General features: G+C 46.6%; 11 non-coding genes across 11 annotated transcripts; all 11 read right to left on the bottom strand.

The window, feature by feature from the left end:
- Positions 1-1,269: 1,269 nt before the first annotated feature.
- On the bottom strand, positions 1,270-1,362 carry TRNAI-UAU (transfer RNA isoleucine (anticodon UAU)). Its single transcript is given in 2 exon segments — positions 1,270-1,305; positions 1,325-1,362. It is a non-coding gene; the product is annotated as a tRNA-Ile (tRNA).
- A 1,641-nt stretch (positions 1,363-3,003) lies between these two features.
- TRNAI-UAU (transfer RNA isoleucine (anticodon UAU)) lies at positions 3,004-3,096 on the bottom strand. The gene is given in 2 exon segments: positions 3,004-3,039; positions 3,059-3,096. It is a non-coding gene; the product is annotated as a tRNA-Ile (tRNA).
- Positions 3,097-4,730: 1,634 nt separating this feature from the next.
- Positions 4,731-4,823, bottom strand: TRNAI-UAU (transfer RNA isoleucine (anticodon UAU)). The gene is given in 2 exon segments: positions 4,731-4,766; positions 4,786-4,823. It is a non-coding gene; the product is annotated as a tRNA-Ile (tRNA).
- A 1,634-nt stretch (positions 4,824-6,457) lies between these two features.
- TRNAI-UAU (transfer RNA isoleucine (anticodon UAU)) lies at positions 6,458-6,550 on the bottom strand. Its single transcript is given in 2 exon segments — positions 6,458-6,493; positions 6,513-6,550. It is a non-coding gene; the product is annotated as a tRNA-Ile (tRNA).
- A 1,148-nt stretch (positions 6,551-7,698) lies between these two features.
- On the bottom strand, positions 7,699-7,771 carry TRNAR-CCU (transfer RNA arginine (anticodon CCU)). The gene has a single exon. It is a non-coding gene; the product is annotated as a tRNA-Arg (tRNA).
- A 415-nt stretch (positions 7,772-8,186) lies between these two features.
- Positions 8,187-8,279, bottom strand: TRNAI-UAU (transfer RNA isoleucine (anticodon UAU)). Its single transcript is given in 2 exon segments — positions 8,187-8,222; positions 8,242-8,279. It is a non-coding gene; the product is annotated as a tRNA-Ile (tRNA).
- Positions 8,280-9,913: 1,634 nt separating this feature from the next.
- Positions 9,914-10,006, bottom strand: TRNAI-UAU (transfer RNA isoleucine (anticodon UAU)). Its single transcript is given in 2 exon segments — positions 9,914-9,949; positions 9,969-10,006. It is a non-coding gene; the product is annotated as a tRNA-Ile (tRNA).
- Positions 10,007-11,154: 1,148 nt separating this feature from the next.
- Positions 11,155-11,227, bottom strand: TRNAR-CCU (transfer RNA arginine (anticodon CCU)). The gene has a single exon. It is a non-coding gene; the product is annotated as a tRNA-Arg (tRNA).
- A 415-nt stretch (positions 11,228-11,642) lies between these two features.
- Positions 11,643-11,735, bottom strand: TRNAI-UAU (transfer RNA isoleucine (anticodon UAU)). The gene is given in 2 exon segments: positions 11,643-11,678; positions 11,698-11,735. It is a non-coding gene; the product is annotated as a tRNA-Ile (tRNA).
- A 1,139-nt stretch (positions 11,736-12,874) lies between these two features.
- Positions 12,875-12,947, bottom strand: TRNAR-CCU (transfer RNA arginine (anticodon CCU)). The gene has a single exon. It is a non-coding gene; the product is annotated as a tRNA-Arg (tRNA).
- Positions 12,948-13,362: 415 nt separating this feature from the next.
- On the bottom strand, positions 13,363-13,455 carry TRNAI-UAU (transfer RNA isoleucine (anticodon UAU)). The gene is given in 2 exon segments: positions 13,363-13,398; positions 13,418-13,455. It is a non-coding gene; the product is annotated as a tRNA-Ile (tRNA).
- Between the last annotated feature and the right edge of the window lie 964 nt (positions 13,456-14,419).

Raw genomic sequence — 14,419 nt, 5'->3', positions numbered from 1 at the left:
GTCAGTTTGTGGGTAAACCCAGCTAAAGCGCAAGAGTTCTTTATAGATCTGAAAAGCCACTCTCCAGCGACTGGGTTGAGAATTTTGATGCTCTGTTTGGCAGAAAAGCTGGCGATCCACATGAGGTTCGATTTCTGCCCTCTTGCGGCAAGCAGACATCTGAACACGTTCCAGAGCAGCAACTATTTTTGTGAATCTCAGGAAACGCAACAACACCATGTCATTTGAGGCAAAGGAGGCACAGCGCTAAGGTGCGATTCTGACTGCTATTCATATAGCTTGATACATCAAGAAAAACACTTCTGGGACTGACACAAAAAGGTCGGAAATGCCTTCCCGCTGTTTAAGCTTACCTAGGATGCCTGTCAAGATGGCCATTTCCCTTGAGGATGGCCATTTCCCAGTGGAGATTTGCATGCCACCGCGGGATGTCAGGAGAATGCCGGACGGATGGCAAAAGTCCTTCCTAAGAAAAGCTGCTTTTCCTTTCTGTGGAGTTGGACACTTTTTTTGTCCGAAGCGCTGCTGGAGATTAGTATTTGTATCTTTTCCAGAGCATGCTGGTCAACTAAGCCAAGTCATGTGAGGCACACTGTACTTCAGCGAGATAGTGATTGGCACACACATTTGGATTAAGGCATCAGGAGAGAGGACTTCAGGGACTGACACATGAAGCAGAGAAAGGTAGCTGCCCTCGGTAATGGTTTTTATATTTCATTCTTGGCTGATGTTTGAAGCTGCCTGGAAGGAGTCCTGGCTTAAAGGAACAAGCAAGATATCCAACACCCGATGGGACTCCAACCCACAATCCCTGGCTTAGGAGGCCAGTGCCTTATCCATTAGGCCACTGGGGCTTGCCTCAAGACCCTGCCAAAGCTTCTTCTTTTCTCCTGTAGAGGTCATCCGTTCTTCTTCTTGCCAAGGTAAGGGTGGCAAGGTCTCTGTTTTGATTTTCCCTTGCAAACGTCCTACAGAATTCCAAGCAGATTGAGCTACGGAGTCAGAAGAATGGGTTTGCTCAAACTGAAAAGCAGTGTCGTAGCTCCCCACACCTCTTTTCAAGAAGTAGCACATTCTGGTTATCACTTTTGTTCCACAATTTAGAGCATGCGCTCAGTGTAAGTGAAAGACAGCTCATTCAAGCACCACTGGCGAAAACACCCTTCACTTTCTTTCACCGCTTACAGCCTTGCGGTAAAGTTCTCAGGCTGCAGGGTGTAACAGCTGATTAAATAATCCATTAAAAAAGGCAAAAAGGAAGGAAAAGCATGCTCCAGGTGAGGCTCGAACTCACAACCTAGGGATTGCTCAACAGATACTGCCTTATAAGTACCGCGCGCTGACCGATTGCGCCACTGGAGCGCTGTCTCTAGTGGGCAGATTTCTCATCCATCTCACCTCAGTTTATCGTAGGCCTCCAAGTAATCCTGCACCTAAACTCCTGCTCGCCTCAGAAAGAAGGGAATGGTCCTTCTTTCCTAGCAAGAAATGGTAGGTAAGAGGTACTGCTAGAAAAAACACTGCCAAAGTCACTTGACTGGAGCTCAAGGACAGCTTTTAAAGATAAAAGGGAGAGCTGTTTTGAGAAGAGGAAAAAATGAAATTGAAAATGCTATCGTGACGTGTCAGCCATGTATTCATGCACATTTGAAAAGTTACTGAAAGAGCCACTGTAAACCAAGAAGTGTCAGGTTATGCCAAGTGCCAAGTCCCTCTAGAATGCAGCATGCCAAAGTCAGTTTGTGGGTAAACCCAGCTAAAGCGCAAGAGTTCTTTATAGATCTGAAAAGCCACTCTCCAGCGACTGGGTTGAGAATTTTGATGCTCTGTTTGGCAGAAAAGCTGGCGATCCACATGAGGTTCGATTTCTGCCCTCTTGCGGCAAGCAGACATCTGAACACGTTCCAGAGCAGCAACTATTTTTGTGAATCTCAGGAAACGCAACAACACCATGTCATTTGAGGCAAAGGAGGCACAGCGCTAAGGTGCGATTCTGACTGCTATTCATATAGCTTGATACATCAAGAAAAACACTTCTGGGACTGACACAAAAAGGTCGGAAATGCCTTCCCGCTGTTTAAGCTTACCTAGGATGCCTGTCAAGATGGCCATTTCCCTTGAGGATGGCCATTTCCCAGTGGAGATTTGCATGCCACCGCAGGATGTCAGGAGAATGCCGGAAGGATGGCAAAAGTCCTTCCTAAGAAAAACTGCTTTTCCTTTCTGTGGAGTTGGACACTTTTTTTGTCCGAAGCGCTGCTGGAGATTAGTATTTGTATCTTTTCCAGAGCATGCTGGTCAACTAAGCCAAGTCATGTGAGGCACACTGTACTTCAGCGAGATAGTGATTGGCACACACATTTGGATTAAGGCATCAGGAGAGAGGACTTCAGGGACTGACACGTGAAGCAGAGAAAGGTAGCTGCCCTCGGTGATGGTTTTTATATTTCATTCTTGGCTGATGTTTGAAGCTGCCTGGAAGGAGTCCTGGCTTAAAGGAACAAGCAAGATATCCGACACCCGATGGGACTCCAACCCACAATCCCTGGCTTAGGAGGCCAGTGCCTTATCCATTAGGCCACTGGGGCTTGCCTCAAGACCCTGCCAAAGCTTCTTCTTTTCTCCTGTAGAGGTCATCCGTTCTTCTTCTTGCCAAGGTAAGGGTGGCAAGGTCTCTGTTTTGATTTTCCCTTGCAAACGTCCTACAGAATTCCAAGCAGATTGAGCTACGGAGTCAGAAGAATGGGTTTGCTCAAACTGAAAAGCAGTGTCGTAGCTCCCCACACCTCTTTTCAACAAGTAGCACATTCTGGTTATCACTTTTGTTCCACAATTTAGAGCATGCGCTCAGTGTAAGTGAAAGACAGCTCATTCAAGCACCACTGGCGAAAACACCCTTCACTTTCTTTCACCGCTTACAGCCTTGCGGTAAAGTTCTCAGGCTGCAGGGTGTAACAGCTGATTAAATATTCCATTAAAAAAGGCAAAAAGGAAGGAAAAGCATGCTCCAGGTGAGGCTCGAACTCACAACCTCGGCATTGCTCAACAGATACTGCCTTATAAGTACCGCGCGCTGACCGATTGCGCCACTGGAGCGCTGTCTCTAGCGGGAAGATTTCTCATCCATCTCACCTCAGTTTATCGTAGGCCTCCAAGTAATCCTGCACCTAAACTCCTGCTCGCCTCAGAAAGAAGGGAATGGTCCTTCTTTCCTAGCAAGAAATGGTAGGTAAGAGGTACTGCTAGAAAAAACACTGCCAAAGTCACTTGACTGGAGCTCAAGGACAGCTTTTAAAGATAAAAGGGAGAGCTGTTTTGAGAAGAGGAAAAAATGAAATTGAAAATGCTATCGTGACGTGTCAGCCATGTATTCATGCACATTTGAAAAGTTACTGAAAGAGCCACTGTAAACCAAGAAGTGTCAGGTTATGCCAAGTCCCTCTAGAATGCAGCATGCCAAAGTCAGTTTGTGGGTAAACCCAGCTAAAGCGCAAGAGTTCTTTATAGATCTGAAAAGCCACTCTCCAGCGACTGGGTTGAGAATTTTGATGCTCTGTTTGGCAGAAAAGCTGGCGATCCACATGAGGTTCGATTTCTGCCCTCTTGCGGCAAGCAGACATCTGAACACGTTCCAGAGCAGCAACTATTTTTGTGAATCTCAGGAAACGCAACAACACCATGTCATTTGAGGCAAAGGAGGCACAGCGCTAAGGTGCGATTCTGACTGCTATTCATATAGCTTGATACATCAAGAAAAACACTTCTGGGACTGACACAAAAAGGTCGGAAATGCCTTCCCGCTGTTTAAGCTTACCTAGGATGCCTGTCAAGATGGCCATTTCCCTTGAGGATGGCCATTTCCCAGTGGAGATTTGCATGCCACCGCGGGATGTCAGGAGAATGCCGGAAGGATGGCAAAAGTCCTTCCTAAGAAAAGCTGCTTTTCCTTTCTGTGGAGTTGGACACTTTTTTTGTCCGAAGCGCTGCTGGAGATTAGTATTTGTATCTTTTCCAGAGCATGCTGGTCAACTAAGCCAAGTCATGTGAGGCACACTGTACTTCAGCGAGATAGTGATTGGCACACACATTTGGATTAAGGCATCAGGAGAGAGGACTTCAGGGACTGACACGTGAAGCAGAGAAAGGTAGCTGCCCTCGGTGATGGTTTTTATATTTCATTCTTGGCTGATGTTTGAAGCTGCCTGGAAGGAGTCCTGGCTTAAAGGAACAAGCAAGATATCCGACACCCGATGGGACTCGAACCCACAATCCCTGGCTTAGGAGGCCAGTGCCTTATCCATTAGGCCACTGGGGCTTGCCTCAAGACCCTGCCAAAGCTTCTTCTTTTCTCCTGTAGAGGTCATCCGTTCTTCTTCTTGCCAAGGTAAGGGTGGCAAGGTCTCTGTTTTGATTTTCCCTTGCAAACGTCCTACAGAATTCCAAGCAGATTGAGCTACGGAGTCAGAAGAATGGGTTTGCTCAAACTGAAAAGCAGTGTCGTAGCTCCCCACACCTCTTTTCAACAAGTAGCACATTCTGGTTATCACTTTTGTTCCACAATTTAGAGCATGCGCTCAGTGTAAGTGAAAGACAGCTCATTCAAGCACCACTGGCAAAAACACCCTTCACTTTCTTTCACCGCTTACAGCCTTGCGGTAAAGTTCTCAGGCTGCAGGGTGTAACAGCTGATTAAATATTCCATTAAAAAAGGCAAAAAGGAAGGAAAAGCATGCTCCAGGTGAGGCTCGAACTCACAACCTCGGCATTGCTCAACAGATACTGCCTTATAAGTACCGCGCGCTGACCGATTGCGCCACTGGAGCGCTGTCTCTAGCGGGAAGATTTCTCATCCATCTCACCTCAGTTTATCGTAGGCCTCCAAGTAATCCTGCACCTAAACTCCTGCTCGCCTCAGAAAGAAGGGAATGGTCCTTCTTTCCTAGCAAGAAATGGTAGGTAAGTGGTACTGCTAGAAAAAACACTGCCAAAGTCACTTGACTGGAGCTCAAGGACAGCTTTTAAAGATAAAAGGGAGAGCTGTTTTGAGAAGAGGAAAAAATGAAATTGAAAATGCTATCGTGACGTGTCAGCCATGTATTCATGCACATTTGAAAAGTTACTGAAAGAGCCACTGTAAACCAAGAAGTGTCAGGTTATGCCAAGTCCCTCTAGAATGCAGCATGCCAAAGTCAGTTTGTGGGTAAACCCAGCTAAAGCGCAAGAGTTCTTTATAGATCTGAAAAGCCACTCTCCAGCGACTGGGTTGAGAATTTTGATGCTCTGTTTGGCAGAAAAGCTGGCGATCCACATGAGGTTCGATTTCTGCCCTCTTGCGGCAAGCAGACATCTGAACACGTTCCAGAGCGGCAACTATTTTTGTGAATCTCAGGAAACGCAACAACACCATGTCATTTGAGGCAAAGGAGGCACAGCGCTAAGGTGCGATTCTGACTGCTATTCATATAGCTTGATACATCAAGAAAAACACTTCTGGGACTGACACAAAAAGGTCGGAAATGCCTTCCCGCTGTTTAAGCTTACCTAGGATGCCTGTCAAGATGGCCATTTCCCTTGAGGATGGCCATTTCCCAGTGGAGATTTGCATGCCACCGCGGGATGTCAGGAGAATGCCGGAAGGATGGCAAAAGTCCTTCCTAAGAAAAGCTGCTTTTCCTTTCTGTGGAGTTGGACACTTTTTTTGTCCGAAGCGCTGCTGGAGATTAGTATTTGTATCTTTTCCAGAGCATGCTGGTCAACTAAGCCAAGTCATGTGAGGCACACTGTACTTCAGCGAGATAGTGATTGGCACACACATTTGGATTAAGGCATCAGGAGAGAGGACTTCAGGGACTGACACGTGAAGCAGAGAAAGGTAGCTGCCCTCGGTGATGGTTTTTATATTTCATTCTTGGCTGATGTTTGAAGCTGCCTGGAAGGAGTCCTGGCTTAAAGGAACAAGCAAGATATCCGACACCCGATGGGACTCCAACACACAATCCCTGGCTTAGGAGGCCAGTGCCTTATCCATTAGGCCACTGGGGCTTGCCTCAAGACCCTGCCAAAGCTTCTTCTTTTCTCCTGTAGAGGTCATCCGTTCTTCTTCTTGCCAAGGTAAGAATGGCAAGGTCTCTGTTTTGATTTTCCCTTGCAAACGTCCTACAGAATTCCAAGCAGATTGAGCTACGGAGTCAGAAGAATGGGTTTGCTCAAACTGAAAAGCAGTGTCGTAGCTCCCCACACCTCTTTTCAACAAGTAGCACATTCTGGTTATCACTTTTGTTCCACAATTTAGAGAATGCGCTCAGTGTAAGTGAAAGACAGCTCATTCAAGCACCACTGGCGAAAACACCCTTCACTTTCTTTCACCGCTTACAGCCTTGCGGTAAAGTTCTCAGGCCGCAGGGTGTAACAGCTGATTAAATATTCCATTAAAAAAGGCAAAAAGGAAGGAAAAGCATGCTCCAGGTAAGGCTCGAACTCACAACCTCGGCATTGCTCAACAGATACTGCCATATAAGTACCGCGCGCTGACCGATTGCGCCACTGGAGCGCCGTCTCTAGCGGGCAGATTCCTCATCCATCTCGCCTCAGTTTATCGTAGGCCTCCAAGTAATCCTGCACCAAAGCTCCTGCTCGCCTCAGAAAGAAGGGAATGGTCCTTCTTTCCTAGCAAGAAATGGTAGGTAAGAGGTACTGCTAGAAAAAACACTGCCAAAGTCACTTGACTGGAGCTCAAGGACAGCTTTTAAAGATAAAAGGGAGAGCTGTTTTGAGAAGAGGAAAAAATGAAATTGAAAATGCTATCGTGACGTGTCAGCCATGTATTCATGCACATTTGAAAAGTTACTGAAAGAGCCACTGTAAACCAAGAAGTGTCAGGTTATGCCAAGTCCCTCTAGAATGCAGCATGCCAAAGTCAGTTTGTGGGTAAACCCAGCTAAAGCGCAAGAGTTCTTTATAGATCTGAAAAGCCACTCTCCAGCGACTGGGTTGAGAATTTTGATGCTCTGTTTGGCAGAAAAGCTGGCGATCCACATGAGGTTCGATTTCTGCCCTCTTGCGGCAAGCAGACATCTGAACACGTTCCAGAGCAGCAACTATTTTTGTGAATCTCAGGAAACGCAACAACACCATGTCATTTGAGGCAAAGGAGGCACAGCGCTAAGGTGCGATTCTGACTGCTATTCATATAGCTTGATACATCAAGAAAAACACTTCTGGGACTGACACAAAAAGGTCGGAAATGCCTTCCCGCTGTTTAAGCTTACCTAGGATGCCTGTCAAGATGGCCATTTCCCTTGAGGATGGCCATTTCCCAGTGGAGATTTGCATGCCACCGCGGGATGTCAGGAGAATGCCGGACGGATGGCAAAAGTCCTTCCTAAGAAAAGCTGCTTTTCCTTTCTGTGGAGTTGGACACTTTTTTTGTCCGAAGCGCTGCTGGAGATTAGTATTTGTATCTTTTCCAGAGCATGCTGGTCAACTAAGCCAAGTCATCTGAGGCACACTGTACTTCTGCGACATAGTGATTGGCACACACATTTAGATTAAGGCATCAGGAGAGAGGACTTCAGGGACTGACACGTGAAGCAGAGAAAGGTAGCTGCCCTCTGTGATGGTTTTTATATTTCATTCTTGGCTGATGTTTGAAGCTGCCTGGAAGGAGTCCTGGCTTAAAGAAACAAGCAAGATATCCGACACCCCAGATGGGACTCGAACCCACAATCCCTGGCTTAGGAGGCCAGTGCCTTATCCATTAGGCCACTGGGGCTTGCCTGAAGACCCTGCCAAAGCTTCTTTGTTTCTCCTGTAGAGGTCATCCGTTCTTCTTCTTGCCAAGGTAAGGGTGGCAAGGTCTCTGTTTTGATTTTCCCTTGCAAACGTCCTACAGAATTCCAAGCAGATTGAGCTACGGAGTCAGAAGAATGGGTTTGCTCAAACTGAAAAGCAGTGTCGTAGCTCCCCACACCTCTTTTCAACAAGTAGCACATTCTGGTTATCACTTTTGTTCCACAATTTAGAGAATGCGCTCAGTGTAAGTGAAAGACAGCTCATTCAAGCACCACTGGCGAAAACACCCTTCACTTTCTTTGACCGCTTACAGCCTTGCGGTAAAGTTCTCAGGCCGCAGGGTGTAACAGCTGATTAAATATTCCATTAAAAAAGGCAAAAAGGAAGGAAAAGCATGCTCCAGGTGAGGCTCAAACTCACAACCTCGGCATTGCTCAACAGATACTGCCATATAAGTACCGCGCGCTGACCGATTGCGCCACTGGAGCGCTGTCTCTAGCAGGCAGATTCCTCATCCATCTCGCCTCAGTTTATCGTAGGCCTCCAAGTAATCCTGCACCTAAACTCCTGCTCGCCTCAGAAAGAAGGGAATGGTCCTTCTTTCCTAGCAAGAAATGGTAGGTAAGAGGTACTGCTAGAAAAAACACTGCCAAAGTCACTTGACTGGAGCTCAAGGACAGCTTTTAAAGATAAAAGGGAGAGCTGTTTTGAGAAGAGGAAAAAATGAAATTGAAAATGCTATCGTGACGTGTCAGCCATGTATTCATGCACATTTGAAAAGTTACTGAAAGAGCCACTGTAAACCAAGAAGTGTCAGGTTATGCCAAGTCCCTCTAGAATGCAGCATGCCAAAGTCAGTTTGTGGGTAAACCCAGCTAAAGCGCAAGAGTTCTTTATAGATCTGAAAAGCCACTCTCCAGCGACTGGGTTGAGAATTTTGATGCTCTGTTTGGCAGAAAAGCTGGCGATCCACATGAGGTTCGATTTCTGCCCTCTTGCGGCAAGCAGACATCTGAACACGTTCCAGAGCAGCAACTATTTTTGTGAATCTCAGGAAACGCAACAACACCATGTCATTTGAGGCAAAGGAGGCACAGCGCTAAGGTGCGATTCTGACTGCTATTCATATAGCTTGATACATCAAGAAAAACACTTCTGGGACTGACAGAAAAAGGTCGGAAATGCCTTCCCGCTGTTTAAGCTTACCTAGGATGCCTGTCAAGATGGCCATTTCCCTTGAGGATGGCCATTTCCCAGTGGAGATTTGCATGCCACCGCGGGATGTCAGGAGAATGCCGGAAGGATGGCAAAAGTCCTTCCTAAGAAAAGCTGCTTTTCCTTTCTGTGGAGTTGGACACTTTTTTTGTCCGAAGCGCTGCTGGAGATTAGTATTTGTATCTTTTCCAGAGCATGCTGGTCAACTAAGCCAAGTCATCTGAGGCACACTGTACTTCAGCGAGATAGTGATTGGCACACACATTTGGATTAAGGCATCAGGAGAGAGGACTTCAGGGACTGACACGTGAAGCAGAGAAAGGTAGCTGCCCTCGGTGATGGTTTTTATATTTCATTCTTGGCTGATGTTTGAAGCTGCCTGGAAGGAGTCCTGGCTTAAAGGAACAAGCAAGATATCCGACACCCGATGGGACTCCAACCCACAATCCCTGGCTTAGGAGGCCAGTGCCTTATCCATTAGGCCACTGGGGCTTGCCTCAAGACCCTGCCAAAGCTTCTTCTTTTCTCCTGTAGAGGTCATCCGTTCTTCTTCTTGCCAAGGTAAGGGTGGCAAGGTCTCTGTTTTGATTTTCCCTTGCAAACGTCCTACAGAATTCCAAGCAGATTGAGCTACGGAGTCAGAAGAATGGGTTTGCTCAAACTGAAAAGCAGTGTCGTAGCTCCCCACACCTCTTTTCAACAAGTAGCACATTCTGGTTATCACTTTTGTTCCACAATTTAGAGAATGCGCTCAGTGTAAGTGAAAGACAGCTCATTCAAGCACCACTGGCGAAAACACCCTTCACTTTCTTTGACCGCTTACAGCCTTGCGGTAAAGTTCTCAGGCCGCAGGGTGTAACAGCTGATTAAATATTCCATTAAAAAAGGCAAAAAGGAAGGAAAAGCATGCTCCAGGTAAGGCTCGAACTCACAACCTCGGCATTGCTCAACAGATACTGCCATATAAGTACCGCGCGCTGACCGATTGCGCCACTGGAGTGCTGTCTCTAGCGGGCAGATTCCTCATCCATCTCGCCTCAGTTTATCGTAGGCCTCCAAGTAATCCTGCACCTAAACTCCTGCTCGCCTCAGAAAGAAGGGAATGGTCCTTCTTTCCTAGCAAGAAATGGTAGGTAAGAGGTACTGCTAGAAAAAACACTGCCAAAGTCACTTGACTGGAGCTCAAGGACAGCTTTTAAAGATAAAAGGGAGAGCTGTTTTGAGAAGAGGAAAAAATGAAATTGAAAATGCTATCGTGACGTGTCAGCCATGTATTCATGCACATTTGAAAAGTTACTGAAAGAGCCACTGTAAACCAAGAAGTGTCAGGTTATGCCAAGTCCCTCTAGAATGCAGCATGCCAAAGTCAGTTTGTGGGTAAACCCAGCTAAAGCGCAAGAGTTCTTTATAGATCTGAAAAGCCACTCTCCAGCGACTGGGTTGAGAATTTTGATGCTCTGTTTGGCAGAAAAGCTGGCGATCCACATGAGGTTCGATTTCTGCCCTCTTGCGGCAAGCAGACATCTGAACACGTTCCAGAGCAGCAACTATTTTTGTGAATCTCAGGAAACGCAACAACACCATGTCATTTGAGGCAAAGGAGGCACAGCGCTAAGGTGCGATTCTGACTGCTATTCATATAGCTTGATACATCAAGAAAAACACTTCTGGGACTGACACAAAAAGGTCGGAAATGCCTTCCCGCTGTTTAAGCTTACCTAGGATGCCTGTCAAGATGGCCATTTCCCTTGAGGATGGCCATTTCCCAGTGGAGATTTGCATGCCACCGCGGGATGTCAGGAGAATGCCGGACGGATGGCAAAAGTCCTTCCTAAGAAAAGCTGCTTTTCCTTTCTGTGGAGTTGGACACTTTTTTTGTCCGAAGCGCTGCTGGAGATTAGTATTTGTATCTTTTCCAGAGCATGCTGGTCAACTAAGCCAAGTCATCTGAGGCACACTGTACTTCTGCGACATAGTGATTGGCACACACATTTAGATTAAGGCATCAGGAGAGAGGACTTCAGGGACTGACACGTGAAGCAGAGAAAGGTAGCTGCCCTCTGTGATGGTTTTTATATTTCATTCTTGGCTGATGTTTGAAGCTGCCTGGAAGGAGTCCTGGCTTAAAGGAACAAGCAAGATATCCGACACCCCAGATGGGACTCGAACCCACAATCCCTGGCTTAGGAGGCCAGTGCCTTATCCATTAGGCCACTGGGGCTTGCCTCAAAAACCTGCCAAAGCTTCTTCTTTTCTCCTGTAGAGGTCATCCGTTCTTCTTCTTGCCAAGGTAAGGGTGGCAAGGTCTCTGTTTTGATTTTCCCTTGCAAATGTCCTACAGAATTCCAAGCAGATTGAGCTACGGAGTCAGAAGAATGGGTTTGCTCAAACTGAAAAGCAGTGTCGTAGCTCCCCACACCTCTTTTCAACAAGTAGCACATTCTGGTTATCACTTTTGTTCCACAATTTAGAGAATGCGCTCAGTGTAAGTGAAAGACAGCTCATTCAAGCACCACTGGCGAAAACACCCTTCACTTTCTTTGACCGCTTACAGCCTTGCGGTAAAGTTCTCAGGCCGCAGGGTGTAACAGCTGATTAAATATTCCATTAAAAAAGGCAAAAAGGAAGGAAAAGCATGCTCCAGGTGAGGCTCGAACTCACAACCTCGGCATTGCTCAACAGATACTGCCATATAAGTAACACGCGCTGACCGATTGCGCCACTGGAGCGCTGTCTCTAGCGGGCAGATTCCTCATCCATCTCGCCTCAGTTTATCGTAGGCCTCCAAGTAATCCTGCACCTAAACTCCTGCTCGCCTCAGAAAGAAGGGAATGGTCCTTCTTTCCTAGCAAGAAATGGTAGGTAAGAGGTACTGCTAGAAAAAACACTGCCAAAGTCACTTGACTGGAGCTCAAGGACAGCTTTTAAAGATAAAAGGGAGAGCTGTTTTGAGAAGAGGAAAAAATGAAATTGAAAATGCTATCGTGACGTGTCAGCCATGTATTCATGCACATTTGAAAAGTTACTGAAAGAGCCACTGTAAACCAAGAAGTGTCAGGTTATGCCAAGTCCCTCTAGAATGCAGCATGCCAAAGTCAGTTTGTGGGTAAACCCAGCTAAAGCGCAAGAGTTCTTTATAGATCTGAAAAGCCACTCTCCAGCGACTGGGTTGAGAATTTTGATGCTCTGTTTGGCAGAAAAGCTGGCGATCCACATGAGGTTTGATTTCTGCCCTCTTGCGGCAAGCAGACATCTGAACACGTTCCAGAGCAGCAACTATTTTTGTGAATCTCAGGAAACGCAACAACACCATGTCATTTGAGGCACAGCGCTAATGTGCGATTCTGACTGCTATTCATATAGCTTGATACATCAAGAAAAACACTTCTGGGACTGACACAAAAAGGTCGGAAATGCCTTCCCGCTGTTTAAGCTTACCTAGGATGCCTGTCAAGATGGCCATTTCCCTTGAGGATGGCCATTTCCCAGTGGAGATTTGCATGCCACCGCGGGATGTCAGGAGAATGCCGGAAGGATGGCAAAAGTCCTTCCTAAGAAAAGCTGCTTTTCCTTTCTGTGGAGTTGGACACTTTTTTTGTCCGAAGTGCTGCTGGTGATTAGTATTTGTATCTTTTCCAGAGCATGCTGGTCAACTAAGCCAAGTCATGTGAGGCACACTGTACTTCAGCGAGATAGTGATTGGCACACACATTTGGATTAAGGCATCAGGAGAGAGGACTTCAGGGACTGACACATGAAGCAGAGAAAGGTAGCTGCCCTCGGTGATGGTTTTTATATTTCATTCTTGGCTGATGTTTGAAGCTGCCTGGAAGGAGTCCTGGCTTAAACCAACAAGCAAGATATCCGACACCCCAGATGGGACTCGAACCAACAATCCCTGGCTTAGGAGGCCAGTGCCTTATCCATTAGGCCACTGGGGCTTGCCTCAAGACCCTGCCAAAGCTTCTTCTTTTCTCCTGTAGAGGTCATCCGTTCTTCTTCTTGCCAAGGTAAGGGTGGCAAGGTCTCTGTTTTGATTTTCCCTTGCAAACGTCCTACAGAATTCCAAGCAGATTGAGCTACGGAGTCAGAAGAATGGGTTTGCTCAAACTGAAAAGCAGTGTCGTAGCTCCCCACACCTCTTTTCAAGAAGTAGCACATTCTGGTTATCACTTTTGTTCCACAATTTAGAGCATGCGCTCAGTGTAAGTGAAAGACAGCTCATTCAAGCACCACTGGCGAAAACACCCTTCACTTTCTTTGACCGCTTACAGCCTTGCGGTAAAGTTCTCAGGCCGCAGGGTGTAACAGCTGATTAAATATTCCATTAAAAAAGGCAAAAAGGAAGGAAAAGCATGCTCCAGGTGAGGCTCGAACTCACAACCTCGGCATTGCTCAACAGATACTGCCATATAAGTACCGCGCGCTGACCGATTGCGCCACTGGAGCGCTGTCTCTAGTGGGCACATTTCTCATCCATCTCACCTCAGTTTATCGTAGGCCTCCAAGTAATCCTGCACCTAAACTCCTGCTCGCCTCAGAAAGAAGGGAATGGTCCTTCTTTCCTAGCAAGAAATGGTAGGTAAGAGGTACTGCTAGAAAAAACACTGCCAAAGTCACTTGACTGGAGCTCAAGGACAGCTTTTAAAGATAAAAGGGAGAGCTGTTTTGAGAAGAGGAAAAAATGAAATTGAAAATGCTATCGTGACGTGTCAGCCATGTATTCATGCACATTTGAAAAGTTACTGAAAGAGCCACTGTAAACCAAGAAGTGTCAGGTTATGCCAAGTCCCTCTAGAATGCAGCATGCCAAAGTCAGTTTGTGGGTAAACCCAGCTAAAGCGCAAGAGTTCTTTATAGATCTGAAAAGCCACTCTCCAGCGACTGGGTTGAGAATTTTGATGCTCTGTTTGGCAGAAAAGCTGGCGATCCACATGAGGTTCGATTTCTGCCCTCTTGCGGCAAGCAGACATCTGAACACGTTCCAGAGCAGCAACTATTTTTGTGAATCTCAGGAAACGCAACAACACCATGTCATTTGAGGCAAAGGAGGCACAGCGCTAAGGTGCGATTCTGACTGCTATTCATATAGCTTGATACATCAAGAAAAACACTTCTGGGACTGACACAAAAAGGTCGGAAATGCCTTCCCGCTGTTTAAGCTTACCTAGGATGCCTGTCAAGATGGCCATTTCCCTTGAGGATGGCCATTTCCCAGTGGAGATTTGCATGCCACCGCGGGATGTCAGGAGAATGCCGGACGGATGGCAAAAGTCCTTCCTAAGAAAAGCTGCTTTTCCTTTCTGTGGAGTTGGACACTTTTTTTGTCCGAAGCGCTGCTGGAGATTAGTATTTGTATCTTTTCCAGAGCATGCTGGTCAACTAAGCCAAGTCATGTGAGGCACACTGTACT

Source organism: Staurois parvus, unplaced genomic scaffold, assembly GCF_062004578.1.
Source record: "Staurois parvus isolate SC_StPar_1 unplaced genomic scaffold, SC_StPar_1.0 ptg000276l, whole genome shotgun sequence".
In the NCBI taxonomy this organism is placed as follows: Eukaryota; Metazoa; Chordata; class Amphibia; order Anura; family Ranidae; genus Staurois; species Staurois parvus.
Note: the sequence above shows the minus strand (reverse complement) of the source record. Positions and strands in the feature narration are given on the sequence as shown.